This window comes from Moschus berezovskii, chromosome 20 (assembly GCF_049115385.1).
Source record: "Moschus berezovskii isolate FMDL1 chromosome 20, NW_MosBer_1.0, whole genome shotgun sequence".
Taxonomy (NCBI): Eukaryota; Metazoa; Chordata; class Mammalia; order Artiodactyla; family Moschidae; genus Moschus; species Moschus berezovskii.
The window spans coordinates 56,954,395-56,972,162 of NC_142479.1; the positions used below are offsets into that span (position 1 = coordinate 56,954,395).

The window sequence follows — 17,768 nt, forward strand, 5'->3', positions numbered from 1 at the left end:
AGAATGATAATTAATATTTCCTAAGCACCACCGTTATTAGTGTCAATTTCAGAATGAAAACTGAGGTTTAGAGAAGTTCGGTAGCCTGCCAAACCAGTCACACGGTGACAAGTTGCAGAGGGGCAGCTGGACTCGTGCTGTTGCCTCTGCAGTTAGCTTGCTTGGCCAGGAGATGATGCTGAATCAAAGTTCATTCCCTGACCCGTGACCAAGCTCATGAGCACCGTCACTGAGACACTGGGCCCTCTCTGCTTCAGCACCACGCAGCCAACCCAGCAAACCTCACCAAAGGCCTTCAACACTTCAAGCCTTGGTTTGCTGTATATCAAACAGAAATATAGGGCCATCCGCAAAATGTCCACTGAGGGGCCAGAGGAGACCAGGGCAAATCCCTCTCATGATATTTCATCTGGAAGCAAAAACTTGTCCTTCTCTGAATGCCCAGAGGAGACAAATAGCAGAAGTTGGATGACTCAACTTCCTTAATAAGATATTAGTTGAAAACCAATCTCTTTCTGCTGCTTCCTCTTTTAAGCCTTCAGCTTGCCTGGCTACTAGGCCACACTGGGCCAGCCTCTGCCTATCAAGAACAAGGGGTGTGCAGGAAGGGGAACCAAGGGCAAGTGCTGGGCAGAGTGAGCTGGCCAGGCAAAACAGCCATCTGGCCAGGCGGACCCAGAGATCCCATGCGTTCCCCAGCCCCACTCCCTGCCCTGCCAACCCTCTCCAAGCCCCTTCCCTCAGTCTCAGCCGCACTGATCCTGTCAATTGCCTGAGCAGCAACGGGTAAGCTTTGATTTTTGTCCTCTGCTCACTTTGCTCCTTCTGTAAAGAGCGTCTTCTTCCTTTATTACTGCTATCTGTCCAGGTCTCACCTATCTTTTATAACCTGTCTCCTCAATGGAGCCTTTGCTGCATGTTTCTGCATTCACTCAACAGATAATCAATGAGAGTCTCCTAAGTGTCAAGGGCTGTAATAGTCACCACCATTCATTAAAGGTCTCTGTGCTGGGCATGTGTTAGATGCTTTATCAATGTTATTGATGAACAACCACCCTGCAGGGTTGATGATATTTTTCAGATGAAACTAAGGCTCTGAGAGGTAAGTTACCTGCAGAAACGAATGAGGCCCCACTTATACAACAAGAGCATCAGCATGTTTTTAAAGCTAAAACCAGGACACTCCTGGCCCTTCCCCGGGAACCTAACCATCCTCACTTCCTTTCCAGGATAAAAACCTGTTGGTAAAGGTGCCTGGAACTCTAGGAATTGAGCAACATTACTACCCATGTCCATATTACTACCCCTATTTTACCCGCAGGGTCTGCTCACTGTTGGTAATAATTTTTTAGCCTGTGTAGGCAGGAAGCATAAGAACTAAAAATGAGGGATCTCATCACTAAGGGCTGGCTCAGCAGTAAATTGGTCAAACTTCTGGTGGAGTTACACCAGTGCATGCTCCTGGGAATGTTACCATTTTTAACTAGATAAGTTTTAACAGGTCATTTTCTTAAAACGATTAAAAAAAAAAAAACACAATAAAACACCCATACGATACACACACTCAAAAACAAGAGTTCCAGGGAAGACAGTACCACCTTCACTGAAAGGACCACTGAAGGACGTGCTTTTGGAAGCAGAAAAGTAAACCAGAGAAGAAATGGGATGCAAGAAGCAATGGCAGGCACAGAAATTGAGATGCTGGTCAATTTAATCAACAATTGAATGTTAAAAAAAAAATCAGTTTAAACCACTTTAAAACATTAAGTTTTAGGGGATTTCCTGGGGGTCCAGAAGTTAGGACCCAGTGCTTTCACTGTTACGGCCCAGGTTCAATCCCTTGTCAAAGAACCAAGGTCCTACAAGCTGCAGGCAAAAAGAAAAAATACATAAACTTCTCTCTAGTTCTGTTTACTTCAAAACTACATTAAGTTTTAGATAATATAGGTAAGAAAGAAGGGTGGGGTGGGTTGTCCAGTGGGTAGAGTGATACGAACCTTGCTATTTTGTGAAATTTACGTATGAATATTTTACATTTCATTAGAAAAAAAACCTATAAGTATGTATGTTAAAATTTAGGAGTAACTAACTATAAGAATAGTAATACAAGTCAGTTTCCAAAGCAAAAGTGTAAAGAAGGAAAAATAGAAAACTTGATCACTCTAACAAAAGGCATGGAAAGAAGGAAAAAAGAAGCAAAGCAAAAGGACAGTAAGTATAAAATGAGAACACAAGTTATGGTGGCAAAAATAAGCCAAAGTATCAATACATCATTAATCATAATACACACAAATAGATGAAGACCGCTTTACGTTAAAAGTCAGACAATCAGACAGGATTTTAAAAGATCCAGCTAGATGCTAACTAAAAGAAACAAAACAAAATTATACAGAAAGATTGTGAACAAAGGATGAAACAAAGGATGGAAAGAAATATGCCAGGCCAGTGCTCAGTAAAACATGTATTATTAATAGCAGACAAAATACTTAAAACAGAAAGATACAACAATCACTTATATGCCCACGAGAAAGCGCCTCTAAATCCAGAGGCAGGTTGAAGCTTTCTGGATGAGGAAGGCCTTGCCTTTAGAGTGTCCTGTCACATTGCAGAGAATTGCAGGATCTTCTAACACAGCGTTCTTTGAACATGTACTGGTCTGCGGGGTGTAGAGCCAGTGCTGAGATAGAAGACACAGCCCCTTTGTGATGATGGGGACAGACACACGGAGACGCAGTGGGAACACACGGACAGACAGCTAGCCCCGCCTGCTGGAGATCAGGAAAGGCTTCCTAAAGCAGGGGACACCGGGGGTGGGTTTCAAGGGGTGAGCAAGACGTTCTCAAGAAAAAGGAGTGGGTGTTCCAAGCAGGAGGTGGGGGTTTGATCCCTGGGTCAAAGGAAATGGCAACCCACTCCAGTATTCTTGCCTTGGAAACGAGGAGCCTGGCGGGCTACAGTCCATGGGGTCACAAAGACTGAGCAACTAAACAACATTCCAAGTAGAGGGGACGGCAAAAGTTAAGGAACAGAGATGAGTCTCTGCAGGAGTTAACAGCTTAAGGTTGCTGGTGAGCAAAGCTTGTCGGGAGCTGCAGGAGATGAGGCTGCAGATGGAGTTCAGGTACCAGACCATGGGACTGTGCTTGATCCTGATCCACCCCAGGGGTGAAACTCTCAGCAGAGTGAGAGGAGTCTAATTCAGGGGCAGGGTTCCAGGTGGAGGAAACTACAGGGTAGGGGCAGATGGTGGAGATGGCATTAAATGAAAACCCTGCCACTGGGACAGAACCCGCTCCCTCACGTGCCCAGCCTGGGCCGATAATGTCACAAGTTACAGGCCTCTGTAGGGTTGGCTAATTTCCCTTTGGCAGAGAGATGGAGTGTACACTGGGATGTAGAAACAAGACATTGCAGGAAGGAATCTCAAAACCTGCCTCCTTGCCAGCTTGCGGCCTGCTTCCCAGGAGAGCAATTTCTGCCTAAGCATTTCCCATTAAAGAGGAAATGAAACGTGAATGTACATTAATCATTAAAATCTTGCAGATCAGTTATGAAAAAGAAACCTGCCATGCCCACAAAACTCAGTCTCACTGCCAATTCCATAGGTCACACTGCCAGACAGATGAAATGTGTGGAATAATATTTATGCCCATTTCCAGTTCCCACCACATGTCAATGTTAACTAGCCTCACGTGTGCTGAAACACTGCTGTCTCCAGGCCCTTTCCAGTGATTAAGGCAAGAAACCACTGCACACCTGTTCTATTAGCACAGGCCTTCCCCACTTTCAGCTTCTCCCTGACCCCTCCCATCCTACACTAAGGCCAAGCTAATCTCAAATCATCATGTCCTTAAGATAACCTCAAGCTGAAAGACATCTGTCGGCTGTGCATGGGTTACGGGCCCGGTCCCAACTCTGTGGTCCATAATCTCTCACCACTGTTTCCCTAAACACAGGGTTTGGCTTTGGCCAGTCTGAGCTCTCCAGACCCTTCTGGCTACTGAGATCTACAGTCTCTGTGTGCGCCTCATCCTTGTGTGGGCCGCACTGCCCATCCTGCTTATCCTTCCCGGGCAAAGCAGGCCTTCCAACTCCAGGAAGTCCCTTCTGTTGGCACCCGGCCTCCTCATTCTCCTCACCCTTGTTCCCTTTTCTCGTCATAATGAAGTAATGTAGATAAAAGAACTCTAAATATGATAAATCATCATACACCAGGGGAAGATAGCCATTTGTGCACACAGCTCCAGAACTGCAATCTAGGAGGTATGGAGCATGTATGTAGAAATACAGGAAAAGATGGTCAGTACATCTTTATAACAGTAAAACACTCGGATAACAATGTCTAATTACATGAGAGGATAATATAAGTCATGGCACAGCCATTAAAACATTTACAAATAATATTTGGCTATATGGAAAAATGCTTATGGGGTACAATGTTAACAGAAAAAGGATACAGAATTATATACTCTTGAAAGTCCCTTGGACAGGAAGGAGATCAAACCAGTCAATCCTAAAGGAAATCAACCCTGAATATTCATTGGAAGGACTGATGCTGAAGCTGAAGTTCCAATACTTTGGCCACCTGATTTGAAGAGCTGACTCACTGGAAAAGACTCTGATACTGGGAAAGATTGAAGGCAGAAAGAGAAGGGGAAGACAGAGGATGAGCTGGTTGGATGGTATCACCGATTCAATGGACATGAGTTTGAGCAAACTCTGGGAGATGGTGAAGGACAGGGAAGCCTGGTGTGCTACAGTCCATGGGGTTGCAAAGAGTTGAACACAACTGAGCGACTGAACGACAACATGATCCCACCTAGCATGTGTCTGTATATTTTATCAACATTTATAAAAATGCAGACATTTAGCACAGATATGCAGCAATGGTTCTCCCTTGGTGGTGTTTTAATATTCTTTATACTTTTCTAATATTTTCACTTATTTTTTTGCAGTGAGCAGGTACTACTTTTCTTAGTCTTCATTTTTCTTTTTTGGTCATGCCATGCTACTTGTGGGATCTTAGTTTTCTGACCAGGGATAGAACCTGGAGCCTTGGTAGTGAAAGTGCAGAGCCCTAACTACTAGACTGCCAGGGAATTCCCTCCGTCTTCATTTTTTTAACAGATGTTTCCAAGTGGCAAAAATAAAATACAGAAAAGATATACAATGAGAAATACCAGTCCCTCCCACCTTTCTCCCATTCTTCTGAGGGGAACCCATTACCTATTTCTTACATGTCCTTCTAAAGATGCTCTCTCTGGGGTATTATTTTTATGGTGAAACCAAGCTATAACGAAAAGAGGGTCTCTCGATATGGAAAGAGAATTTAGGAGGCATCAGGTCCACATTTGTAACTGGGGCTTCATAAATACTGGATGGTTGCTTCTCCCACCTGCGCGCGCACGCGCACACGCACACACACACACACGAAACCTTGACATACACACACACAGAGGAAACCTTGACACACACACACACACACACACACACACACACACACACACACACACACACACACACACACACACCTTGCCAGAACCTCTGGGGCTGGTCAGTGAGTTCTGGCTGCAGGGCCGCTAACACAGAAGCTGGAGATGGGTAAGCTCGTCCCTTCTGGTTTTCGTTTCACCCCCTTTCCTGTTCTCCCCTGGGGACTGTGAGTTTCATTTGCAGTGACTCAAGAAGCAGGAGGGTGCTCACAGATGGTTCTGCCAGTCGTCCCCAGCTCTGATGGCCAGTGCCTCCCTGCTTTCGCTTTATAACCATTCAATGACAAGTTTAACGCTGTGGTGAAGATGCCAGATGTAAGGCATGCTCGTGGGCACGTGTAGCCCCATAAAGAATGGGAAACAAATGGTACAGATGAATGTATTTCCAAAAGAGAAATAAGAGTCACAGATGTAAAAAACAAACTTATGATTACCAGTAGGGAAAAGGATACACTGGAAGTTTGGGATTGACATAGACACACCACTATAAACAGGTGAATAATAAGGACCTGCTGTATAGCACAGAGAGCCACTCAGTACTCTGTAATGATCTATATGAGAAGAAAATTGGGGGAAAAAAGTAGATATGCATGTAAAAAAAGAGCATGTGTGTAACTGATTCACTTTGCTGTACAGTAGGAACCAACACTACTATAACCCAATTTAAAAAAAAAAAAAGAGTGGGAAACAGCAGAACTGGATCTGAGAGAAAAACACTGGCCCCTCTTTGGCTGCTTATGTCTGCTGGTAAGGCCTCGGCTCTGAATGGACTCAGCAATGACCTGCCTGTGTGTGATGAACCAGGACCCAGGATTCCTCAGCAGCTAAAGCTGAAATCAGTTCTCCTATGGACATCTTTCGGTGTTTTCAACAACCTGCTGCTGTTTATGTCTGCACAGAATTACATGCTGGTTGTCAATAATAATAAAAATAATAATGGCAGCTAAGATTGCTTGCTATGTATTAGGTAATGTTTGCTATGTATTCATGTGTATTACTCCTTGAATCCTCACAATAACTCTACTATCATTCCCCTTGTACAGAGGGATAAACTGAGGCTCAGCAGATCACGTGATCTGCCCAAGGTCACACTGTAAGGAAGTGGCAGAAGCAGGATTTTCACATGGGTCTCTTTCACGTCAAAGTCCATACTCTTAACCATGACACTGTATCCACTTTCAAATGATCCAAGTTTTAAAAACTGGGACCCAAATGGAGAAGCTGCCACAAGCCAAACGTTTGTTAGTGAGAAACCCAGGGACTGACCCAGGAGGAAGCATCTCAGTTAGGAAGCGTAAGCACAGCCAGCCTATGTTCTGGAAAAAGCAACTTTAAAATGGCAATGGGGAACAAAGACTCCAGGCTTGTGGCAGGCCTGTGTTCCTTAGCTCACCCGTGCTTACCTCAGCTGGGCCCATCCCAGGGGCCAATTCTACGACAAAGTTCACATTCATCATTCATTTTATAAAGCCTGGCTCCAGGTTTCCTGAGCCTAGTTTACCATTTGTTTGTTTTTGTTTTTAATAGCAAAGGCTTGAGCATCAGTTACTAAATTCATAAATGTGGTTATTACTTGGTCCCCCGTTCCCTGATATCGGGTATTGTATAAACCTTAAAAGTATTACAAGGACATTTTCAATTCAACTTTCAAATCTTCTGCACAAGGAGAGCCAATAGCATATAGAAAAGATACCACTGGAAGTATCACTGATCCAGAGACAATTATGGGACTGGTATGCAGGAGGATGGAGGGTGTAGTACTGAGAAAAACCCTGACCACATGCATACTTTGTTTTATCCAATATGCAGGAAGCAATTTTTAATGTATGTTATGTCCAAAAAATTTCATAGAAATTTCACTGAAATCTGCAGGTTGGGATATTCGGTGTAACTGACTGCTCTGATGAAGTTGTAGCTGCACTGTGTACCACTCCGTCATGACCAGTTTCTGATGACAAGGCCATAAACTGCCTTCCACACCAAAATCAAGCCAAACGCAATCGGCTTCCTTTGATGAGTCAAAACGCACTTCTGGATCTTGCCAAGCCTTAAGGTCATCACCGTGAGCAAGGTCTGCTTGTGAAAAACTTGTTATTTAACTTTTCAGATTGAGTTCTGAGCAAGGAGCAGCTCCCTGGGCTATGGTCAACTTCCACTGCAACACAACCCCTCCCCACCTCTGCTTTTCACAGGTGGGACTGGCTTCAGGCAGGGTCTACCTGTTTGGCTGGGGAGTTGGAAAGAGATGGGCGCAGCCTCTTTGGCAGGGAAGAGGCTTCAAGTTCATTGTAGTTATTGGTGACTGGTTCTGAAATTGAGGAACTAGTTTGAGGAACTTCAGAATAAACAAGAAACCCAAACAACCTGGCTTTCCACAGAAGGCTTCCAACGCACGGGGGTATATGAAAGGAAGGACAAGGTCCCTTTGGCAGTGGCACCAGGCCATGGCCTTGAACCCTGACCATGGTCTCGTTTCAGATGCTGTCCTACACATTCTTTGACAGACTGGCCTGAATGGACATGTCCCTTGAGGACATGTCTCTTTCTAACATGGGGTCACATTCTTTGTCCTCCCCCAGGACAGAGGAAAGGGCTTGGGACCCACACTAAGGCAAGGAATATTCCCAGCGGGTCTCAGATCAATTCCTTGGTAAAAGAGGCGGCACCAGGAGCCAGCCTGTGGCGGCTTAGCCTCTCTCAGGCCAGCATGACCCAGAAAGAGGAGTGTGGATTCTAGTGTTGCATGTCCATGCACAACAAACTGCCAGTGGCTACCACGCTCCAGGTGCTGTGCTGGCCAGAGCAGATGTGAGGGTGACCAAGGAAGAAATGGTCTCGAGTTCTCACCGTTGTAACCCAGTCACTGAGAGCCACTGTCATGGGTCGGGCCTCAGACCATCTGCCTACGCCTCTGTCTGAGTGGCCCCAAGCATATGGGATTGGCAAGTGCGGCCACTGCCCTCTCTGCCCCAGCCTGAAAGGCTAGGATAGGTCAGCTGTGTCTTTAAAGGCCTGCTACTCGCTGACTTCCCTGGTGGCTCAGATGGTAAGGTGTCTGCCTACAACGCGGGGGACCCAGGTTCGATCCCTGGGTCAGGAAGATCCTCTGGAGAAAGAAATGGCAACCCACTCCAGTACTCTTGCCTGGAAAATCCCATGGATGGAGAAGTGTGGTAGGCTACACTGGGGTCACAAAGAGTTGGACATGACTGAGTGACTTCACTTTTCACCTTTCACTTACTTGCTGTCTGCTTTGGCTCTGAGACACGTTCCAGCACATTTCTACTGACAGAGCCTATACCTCCACCATTGCGCTCCTTTCCCCTGGAGTGCTGAAGTTTCCAGACTGCTCTTAAGTTCCTATTCCAAGATATACAAGGGCCCACGATGAGAGCAATACTGTGGGTGTTCCTGCCCAGACACGCTGGATGGGAAGGTGGGGCTCCTCCCCATGGGAGCAGGGGAAGGGGAGACACCGTCCGAGGGGACTTAAACTCAGCCTCTTCCAGCTTCCACAGTCATGGTTCATGATTTGGCACCTGTAATATGTCTGCCTTTATGTCCATCTTTCCGCCACCATGGCAAGCTTGTTGAGGGGCAGCACCTCAACACAAGAAGGCTGAGTGCTAAAGAATTGATGGTCTTGAACTGTGGTGCTGGAGAAGACTCTTAAGAGTCCCTCAGACAGCAAGGAGATCAAACCAGTCAATCCACTCTGGATACTCACTGGAAGGACTGAGGCCGAAGTTGAAGCTCCAATACTTTGGTCACCTGAAGCAAAGAGCCAATTGACTGAAAAAGACCCTGACATTGGGAAAGACTGAAGGCAGAAGGAGAAGAGGGTGACGGAGAATGAGATGGTTGGACGGCATCACTGAGTCAATGTACATGAACTTGGGCAAACTCTGGTAGATTGTGAGAGACAGGGAGGCCTTTCATGTTGCAGTTCATGGTGCTGCAAAGAGTTGGACGTGACTTGGCGACTGAACACACACACAATGTATCTGCCTTTATGTCCATCTTTCTGCCACCACAGCGACCTTGTCGAGGGACGGCATCTCAGCTGTCCTTGTTTTCAAATGCTAGTGCCTAGCAGAGCCAGTGCATTTGATCCCCCTGGTGAGCTTTGATTGGGAGAAAGGATGCCTGATTTACTCCTAGAGGACAGATGGGTGCCATAGACTCTGAGACCCCAGGCGGTACAGTCGCCTGGTGAACTGGAGGGAAAAAGTCAGCTCCATGCACACAGCATGGTGGCTGTATTCTGCCTACACCCAGCAAGGAGGAGTCTTGCAAGTTGGCTACTGAGCCATCTTTGTCATCCTTTCTCCTAAATGCTGGAGAAGGAAACGGCAATCCACTCCAGCATTTTTGCCTGGGAAACTCCAAGGTCAGAGGAGCCTGGCAGGCTATAGTCCAAGGGGTCACGAGAGTCAGACACGACCGAGCAACTGAGAATGCACACGCACTCCTACATGCTCATTGAGAGAAACACATGATTTCCAATTCCTGAGACGATGACCTTTCTGAACTGGATGGCATGCATCTGGGCTCAGATTTGCATACATGTGTTAGATAGGAGGTCACACGCAAATCTCTGCCTTTTACATTCATGATTTTTTTTCTTTTGGCCACATGATGGGGAATACAGGATTTTAGTTCCTTAACTAGGTATTGAACCTGTGCCCTCTGCAGTGGAAGCATGGAATCTTAACTAGTGAACCACCAGGGAAGTCTTTGTAAATCTATTCCTGCCTCTCAAAGTACAGCATCTCCCAATTGGGACTGCTGAGCACGGGCTCAAGTTATCTGGTTCATCCAACCTAACTTCCTGGGCTAGAAAGTCCACTTCTAACCTTAATTGGCAAGAGCATCCTCATTTGAGATGGCAAAGCCTCCCTTTGTCCCAAGCCTCCCAACTCTCCCTAGTAGTGAAAGGACTAATTCTGGTCTGGTAAAAGGAAATGTCAAAGACAGCAGAGCAGTGGTGGATCTCAGACAGGACAACTCTTTGGACTTAGAGGGGACATTATTCAGATGTGACATCAAGCTTTGCCCACAAGGGAGAGCCTCTTCACTGAGAGGAGCCAGATGGATCCAGAGGGAATGATGCCCAACTACTCCGGGTCTTTGGGCCACTTGTATGCCATGGGCCACATGACAGGAAAAAGATGCAGAAGAGCTTCTTGGCACCCAGCGGGTTTGTAGCCTCACAATCAATCACTCATAGCTACTGAAGGCCCACCTCTGGGTAAGACACTGCCTGGTGAGGTAAGTCAGTGCCCTACAGGTGGAGACAACCTTTGAGACTTCCAGGTAACCCTGCCCAGAATTGTATTTTCTTATCAACCTTCACCTCCTGTGATTACACGAACCTCATGGTACAAGAGAGTGTCAAATAAATAGCTTTCTGTTTACTTTTTCTTAGACTCAGGGTGGCTATTGCTCTGGCTCCACCCTCCCTAGGCCTGGCAGAGCTAGAAAAAAGGCCGAGTGTGATGGGGTTGGGTGGGGATATGAAGGAGGAGTAACCCCTGCTCTGGGAGTATCTCCTTTGCTCAGTGGCAGCACAAAGAACCTGGACTTTAGTTCAGATCCTGCAATTAACTAGCTGTGTTAACTTCCTGAGTTCACCGTTTTCTCTTTTGTTAAGCAGAGAAGTGTGTAAACGGTTATGATCACTTCCAGGCTGTAACTCAAAACAGTTCTTTCATTTAAAAAAGATATCTATCCTTATAATTTTATCTTTTTATTTGGCTGTGCTGTGTCTTCGTTGCTGCATGGGCTTTTCTCTAGTTTCAGTGAACAGGGGCTACTGGTTGTGGTGCTCGGGCTTCTCACTGCAGTGGCTTCCCCTGTTACGGAGCACGGGCTCTTGGGTGCGCAGGCTTCAGCAATTGTGGCTCCTGGGCTCTAGAGCGCAGGCTCAATAGTTGTGGCACACAGGCTTAGTTGCCATGTGGCATGTGGGATCTTCCCAAATCAAGGATCGAACCCGTGTCTCCTGCATTGGCAGGTGGATTCTTTACCACTGAGCCACTAGGGAAGCCCAATAGTTCTTTCTTGACAGAGAGGTTCAGGCCTAAGGTCACTTAGCCATGCCCACCCAAAGTGATTGCTGGCTAGTCTAGACGGAAGAGGTGTGGGCAGGGGGCTGGAGAGGAGTCTGTGATGGATAAATGAAACAAGGTAACACTAGCTCTTCCCCTGTGGTTTCAATAAAGTCAAGCCTACCTGGACACTGAGAGGTCTTTGACCTTCAGCAATAAGTTTAACACCAACTGTGTTGGTCTAGAACAGAGAGTCTGAAACAAACCCTGTGCCTTGAAGGATACCTGATCATGGCTTTAATGGTAAGAGGATCGACAGAAAGTCTGGCAACCAGAAACTGCATGAAAGAAATGGCTCAGGAGTTTCCTTTGCAGCATCTTTCTGAACACTGGCTCCAGAAGTGTGGCAGGCTCAGAATTCGCAAGTTTCCAGAAAGCCAAGGTCCAATCCAGCCTTTCTAATCCCTGGAGCTCTTCAGAGCCTCCAACTCAGGTGGTGAAAAGCAAGGCAGGTAGAAAAGGGTTCCCTGAAAGGCCTTTCACACCAAAGTTGTGGTTTGTATCTTTCTGCTTTTTGACAAGGGGTTTCCCAGCTCCCTGGAGCCAAAGCTCTCCTCTGGCTTCTTTGTTGACTGTCATTGGAAACAGGCCATTTTCCACCCTCAAGGTGGCTGGGCTCAAGAGCATGGTGACACTGCTGATCTGGGCTCTCTGCCGGGTCCACATGACCCCCCTGCTGGGGGAGCCATTTTTCTGTCATTTGGCAAGCCCTGGGAGCCCCTAGCTGGCTTCCTTATTCCCCCTGCCTCCAAAGCCCCTGGACTGAAATGAACATGAACTTTGGCAGACAGCTTCTCCACAAGATCTGCTCAAGACTTCCTGTGACTGAGCTGGGGAATAAATCGCATGTCACCTACACCCCTGCAAGTGTGACTCACCTTCCAGAGAAAGTGCTCTGCTCACCTAAGCAAAGCTGCCTGGAAAATGACTAAGGCACCTATCAAATGCAGTCTGTGGGGCCAACCAGTTGCCGACCTGGGCTCAGACACACTCTGCCTCTCACCTCCAGTCTGAAGTCAAGTGTGGAGCTGCCACTTCGGGCCTGCTGGTTTCATTTTCATCTGAACTGTTAGCTCTACACGAGGCTTGACATCCGGTGATCTATTTTTTCTAAAAACTAGGTTCACTTTAGAAATGACTCTTTGCCCATGAAGACAGCTTCCCCAAGAGAAAACAAGATGTTATTTAAAGGGGACGTCAGCCTGGTGGGAGCTTGCATTTTTGTTTTCTATTAAGAAAGGGGGGAGAAAAAGAATTTAAAATGTAATGTGAAACTGTTTTTTTGCTTTTTCTCCCTTGGGTGATTTAAAGGGAAATCTGAGAGTCGCTGACTGTGGATCGAGGGCCCCCAGACCAGTGAAAAGATGACAAAGGGCAGGATGCCACAAGGTGGTGGGAACCTTGCCCCACAGGACTCAGGCTTCCTTTTTAGTCTCCCAAACAGAGAGGAACAAGTGTTTGTTGACTTATATTCTACACAGTATTTTCCTTTTTTCCCTTCCAGAGTTAAGGCTGGGACCCACTTCACTGCATGGGGGACACAGGAGGGCCCCAGAAAGGCCCTCCCTCTGGGTGGCGGCCAAGGAAGCCCCAGGTTGAGGCTTGCCAGCTCTGAGCAGGCAGAGCTGGAGCCTTGTTAGGTTCCTTTGGAGGGTGATGAGGGCAGAATTTAGTGTAAGACAGGGAGAACGTGACAGCTAAAACCTCCAGACGGAAGAAATGTCCCACTGGTGGTCCTGCTGAGAAAATGACAGGCCCTGTCAGGCAGCCTGACCCTTCCTGACATCATCTTACAGAAAACAGGTCTAGTCAAAGTGGTAATCGCCAACTACCAGTACTGCGATTACTACACAACCACCTGCCACATTCACAGCCATTGTGTCCTCTGGCTTATTCCGCGCCGAGCTCAGCACTTTATATATATTCTCTCATTTTCTACTCAAAACAACACCACGAAATGTTTACAGACGGGGCACCAGACGCTTAGAGAAGTGAACTGATTTGCCTGAAGTCCCACAGGCAGACAGTGGCAGACCTGTACCCGACCTAGGTCGCTCTCTGACCCGGCAGCCTAAACCCCCACACGGGGCACAAAGATGCCATGGACTGGCTCTACCGTTCTGGGCAGGTTGCTTGACCCCTCTGCTTTAATTTCTGCATCGGTAAAATAGGGATAAGCAGACTTGACTGCAGGATGTGCTCTTTATCTTTCAGACTTTTAGTAATAATTATTATGGATAATAAGTATCAACTCTTAATTACTTGATAACACTTCTGAGTTAATCCTTGTGAACATAAATAGAAAAATAAAGCAGCTACCTTGGTTTAATTATATTCAAAATGGACATGTTTTGGAAACAAAAAAAATCCCAACTTATCCTTTTATACCTAAGTTAGTAGAAAAAGCATTGAACTAGATGTCAAGAAATGTGGGTTCAGATTCTGGACATGACACTGATTTCCTGAGTAATCTCGTCCACTTTCTCTCTCCTTACTAGGCCTCATGTTCCTGATCTTGGTCCCTGCCTTCCTTTGCAGGAGTACTGTGAGAAAACACAGAGAATGGCCAAGAGGTATCATTACTCTCAATGCCATATAATCTCAAGGGATTCATACCAGAAGGATGAGAGATTAAAGGATATCAAATAGCAAGAAGAGAAGGGGATCTTTTTACTGAAGTACAGTTGATTGACAATGTTGTGTTAATTTCTAGTATATAGCAAAGTGATGCAGTTTTATATATACATATATATATATTTTTCCCATTATCATTTATTACAGGCTATTGAATATAGCTCCCTGTGCTATACAGTAGGACCTTGTTGTTTTATCCAATCTTTATAAGAGTTTGTATCTGATGGTCCCAAACTCCCAATCTACACCCCCACCCCCATCCTCTGCCTTGGCCACCATTGAGAAAGGGATCCTTTAAACTAGAATACAATGAAGGGCACACAGGCCACTGAGGAAAAGTGACTCTTCCCTGCATGGTCACTCAGGTAGTTAAGACAAGGCCAGAACCCAAGACCCCAAAGCCAACAGATGTTCAGTGCCTCGCTCAGCTCGACTGAAATGTTCTACTACTCGATCTGCCCTATGTTTGGCCTTCCATTTCTAATCGACTGCTTTCAACATTTCAGTCAGCACCACCCAGCAAATGCAGAGCCTTGACACGTGCATCAATTTAAAAGTTCACCTACCCCTTGAAGGTGCTCAACCCCCACTACTTTCCCTGCCCAGGGATCTCAGTGTGTGGAGGCCAGGGAGAGCTGGCTTATCCTTAAAGCTTCCCAAATCCACTGACAGGGAACTGTCCCCCCCACCACCACCACTTTCACACTGGTGTCTTCCAAAGTGCCCATAAGGCTCAGATGTTTCCAGTTTAACTGAAATACTAAAATGGGGCAAACAGGAAGCATCAGATACAACTGCGGTAGTGACTTATTAATCATGAAAGCAGAATTTTAGTTGCATTTTAACCTTTTGCCAGGAAAAAAAAAAAACAGCTCTCAGATGATGGAAGCCATTGGTAGAAAGAGGCTCCCTATGTGTGTATCAAGCTAACTTACACTTGTAATTTAGGGCTGAACTTGGTTTTAAGATTTCTTAACTACCCTCCCAGAAAGACCATCTGTTAGGTCAACCAACATGAATCTCTCAGCTCTTCATCAAGGGAGGCAGGCCTGTTAGGAAAGCTCATGTGCTGTCCATTGAGACAGGAAAAAAAATAGGAAACTAAAAGTGACATCGCAGGCCAAAGTGATGGGACACTCTTAAGAGGGTGCCAACAACGAGAACAGCCCTGGGTCAGTCTTTACCTATCTCCTGTCTCTACAGATCTCACACCAGACCCTGGCCAGGATGAACCGTTACCACGCACCAAACAAAAACCACAACAGTTGCCTGGAGTTGGACAACCAATCAGGGCAAGCCCGCTTCTCCACATTCAGTGATACACAAACACCCCAAGCAGATCACAATGGAGTCAGTGTTCAATAGGAGAAACAAAATGAGGAACCAAACCTCCATCTGTGGAGGCGAAATGGCCAACCAGACATTTTTGTTTAATAGACAAGGGTTCATTTGGCAGGGTCTCTGTCTGTGGTGCCGCTTGCTCCCACAAACTCTAACAGACAGCACCAGGGGCGAAAAACCCCCTTTCAGAACTACTCCTTATAACCTGAAAACAGTCAGAAGGGGACTGAAGCTTGGTGGCTTACTGCTGTCTGGTCTCACAAAAGAGCTGGAACACATACCTGGGTACAGATTTCTAAAATTAAAGTCAGAGATGAGTACTTTTATTTTGAGGCATTCTGAGAAGTTCACCACCACACCCTTCAAAATAAACGAGGATGTCCTCAAGGCATCTGAAAATCTCAGAGGTCTGGCATCACTGTACCAAAGGAACGGACTTTGACATCACTTAAAAAACACCAAGAGTAAATCCAAACACTTTGTAAGTGAGACAAGCACCTGTTCTCTCATGTTAAGAGCATAAATACCACACCAAATATTTCTCCCCATGTCCTGCATCCAACTCCCATAACATGGTTCTGCTTTAGGGAAAGGAGCCGGGGAAAGACTCCAGTGGCCCAGATTAAAGTTGTCACCCTGAGTCTCAGCTATGAGGCACTGGGCAAGAGCCATTTACCCACCTCCAGTCCCTGCCAAACACTCAGGTGCCTCACCTCTAAAACAGGACAGTATTATCTATCTTATCACACATATCTGAAGGAAAAAGGTTACAGGTATGAAGATACTAAGTGAAAAAAAAACACATCACTAATGTTAAGATATTATCTCCTAATCTTTCAGAGAGACCACGTTTCTAGTCAAGGGGTTTTCAACATTTATTCCTGGAATAAACTTCAGAAGGCTATTTTGTATCAGATCCCACCTTTCACCATTTAACTTCACTTGCTTTTTGAGTTCATCATCAAGGGACAGGCATTCATCGTCCTCCAGTTAAAACAATTTATATCACAGATTTCTGTCTCTTTTCTCCACTCATTCCTCAGTCCACCCTTTAGGACTGAGCTCCACATTTTAACTTCAATTAGGAAAAAAACTGCTTTTTCTGAAGTTACCCAGCACAGAGGAGGTTCCTGGGCAAGTGGGACTCTTTACAAGGGGCCTCCTTCTGCCTGGTGCCCTCTGGCTGCAGGCTGCCAGGGCCACGATGGACTTCCAAGATGGGATATTTTATCTGAGCCGACAGAGGAAGTCCTGAGTGGAGTGGAAAGAAGAATTACGGAGGGGTCAGGGAGAGAAAGGATGCTGCGACCAGCCAGCACTGCCCCGCTGGGTGCTAATCGCAGGCTCGGGGTGTGAGGGTTTCACTGCCTGGACAGGTGGGAGGACGCAGGGACCGGCGCGCTGGGGCGTTCGGCACCTTAAGGCCAGTGCCGAGGTAAGCCCTCCATTCTGGAGAACATTCAGGGAACCGAGCAGAACGGGCAGGCCTGGGAGGTGGGGCAGCCTGGCGCGGGGAAACGGGGGTGTCGGGGAAAGGGAAGGAAGGGGACCTTGCGCGCGCTTCGGGCGAGCGTGTGGCCTGCGGGTTTGCAGGGCGAGCCCGGCGTGCGACCGTGGCACTGGCGGCGTGAGGGAGGGCGCACCGGCGACCAGCTGCCACAGCCGAGGACCGGCGCGAGTGGGTCCCCGGGCCGCGCCGCCGACCCCACCATTCCGATGCGGCGGGCCAGGCCGCAGCCCGGCCCCGGTTGAGGACTGACCCGTCCTCTCTGCCCCTCGCCCCGGGACTCGCTCTAGTCACCTACCGGCCGAGCGCCGATCTCCCCCACCAGCGAGTGTCGCGCTCGCCTCGCCCTCGATCTCCCGCCGCCTGTCGCGGACCGCTGCTCTCTGGGCCCACGGTCGCCCCGCCCCACCCCGGACCCCGCCCCCTCGCCGCCTTCCCGGCCGCCCCCGGGGCCACGCCTCCACCCGCGGCAGCAAATTTGCCTCGCTTCGCGCCTCCTTGCTTTGGCCGCACCTAGCTTCTGGCCCCGCCCACTCCCCCAATCTTCCAATGAGACGGCGCGTCCCAGCCAGTTCCTTCCTACCGCCCCAAGCTACGATTGGTTAACGAGGCCCTGTTTCCAGAAATGGGCACTATTTCCGGACAGTGTTTATAGCAGAGATGGCTGGGCCGACGGATTGACAG

The 17,768-nt window shown here is 47.3% G+C and overlaps 1 protein-coding gene across 1 annotated transcript in view; it reads right to left on the reverse strand.

The window, feature by feature from the left end:
- MAP3K14 (mitogen-activated protein kinase kinase kinase 14) overlaps positions 1 to 17,487 on the reverse strand; it is a 43,563-nt gene extending 26,076 nt beyond the window's left edge. The window contains exon 1 of the mRNA XM_055408093.2: positions 17,383 to 17,487. The gene's annotated coding sequence lies outside the window, so the exon portion shown is untranslated. The remainder of the gene's footprint in view (positions 1 to 17,382) is intronic.
- Between the last annotated feature and the right edge of the window lie 281 nt (positions 17,488 to 17,768).